This window comes from Halyomorpha halys, unplaced genomic scaffold (assembly GCF_000696795.3).
Source record: "Halyomorpha halys isolate HHAL.00 unplaced genomic scaffold, Hhal_1.1 Scaffold108.1, whole genome shotgun sequence".
Classification (NCBI taxonomy): domain Eukaryota; kingdom Metazoa; phylum Arthropoda; class Insecta; order Hemiptera; family Pentatomidae; genus Halyomorpha; species Halyomorpha halys.
This window is the reverse complement of record NW_027112950.1, coordinates 615,992-617,368: the sequence shown is the minus strand read 5'-3', so window position 1 is coordinate 617,368 and position 1,377 is coordinate 615,992. Positions and strand designations below refer to the sequence as shown.

At 29.1% G+C, this 1,377-nt stretch overlaps 1 protein-coding gene across 6 annotated transcripts in view; it reads right to left on the bottom strand.

Annotated features, from left to right (window-relative positions):
• shaker (Potassium voltage-gated channel protein Shaker) overlaps positions 1-1,377 on the bottom strand; it is a 939,448-nt gene that overhangs the window by 850,692 nt on the left and 87,379 nt on the right. The window lies entirely within an intron of this gene.

The window sequence follows — 1,377 nt, the reverse complement described above, 5'->3', positions numbered from 1 at the left end:
CGAAACGTCGGCACATTAAAATAAGTTAGTCATACTTATTTGTGTTTCATTGACCGCACCCCCAACCATCTTCTCCTCATATAGCTTTTCATGTATATTGAAATATATCCATATTAGTTACATTATTTATAAACTCCTTTGGCCAACCTGGCAATTCTCAAACAACAATCTATTAATTAAATGCTTTAATTACAGTCTTATTAAATTATTTTAAAAGATTATTTATTATAAATTATCATACCTTGATTTCAATATTACAGCCTCACCTCACATTAGTCGTAATAAATTTTCAGTCTAATTTGTCTTTGCTCACTTTAATACAGTTAAATTGAAAAAAAAGTCGTGTCTACTATTAATTAACTTACACCATTTTATGTTCATGTTTAAATAACTATTTTCTATAACTAATGTCTAGATTTATTTTAATTTTTACTTTAGTTTTATCATTACATTTAAAATTATATTTTGGTATGTTTTTTATTTATTTATTTCTTCTTAAAATTCCTATTGAATTTAATTGTATACTGTTACTCCAAATTTCACCATATTAGTCACAAATCGGTTCTATTTAGCATTTCTGCACAGTACTGATTTAAATTCTTCGAGTCTGATTAATTAATTGAATTAACTCTGTACCTATTATTATTGGTGCGACAGACTGTGGAGGTCCAAGGTCTCGTGTGATGTACTAAGGAAATACATCGCGCATTTCATAGGGTGGGTTCGTCACTCCCACGCCTATTTTTGTGAGTGCCACACATTGGCTAACGAGCCTCACAAATGCCCGGAGGAAGGCTGTGAGTGGGTATTGTATAATTATAAGCTTGAAAAAATCCCGGATAAGGCTGGGGACTCGAACATGCAACCTTTGGGTTGGCAGACAGGCGCGTTACTATGCTGCTTCCGTTACGCTTAGTATTTAAAAAAAAATAATATAATTGTAATAATATTGTCCTTCAGAATTGCCAGGTAGCCTGAAACTGCAATATTCAAAGTAAATTAATAAAGATATTTGAGGTATATGGATGGATATATTTTGTTACGATTGATAAATACAACCAGTTTCGAATATGAAATCTAATCATATATAACTTTTCAGTTACATAGTAAAACAATTCTAATTAATGTCTGTTATATCCTATAAATAAGTATGAAATAAATTGATTATATAGCTATAAGGTTTTCTTGATTTAGTTCTCAGTAATGATTAAAATAATGATAAAGTGAAAATTGTCCTCTCTGGCCTGCTAAAAAGGGGTTTAGTAAATCAATGTTTCTAGTTTTATAATCTACTGAAATTAGTATAAGATTGTTTAGTTATTGAAAAAAAAATTTTCAGTATTTGATTTGCTAATATTTTTTCATTTATAATAATTA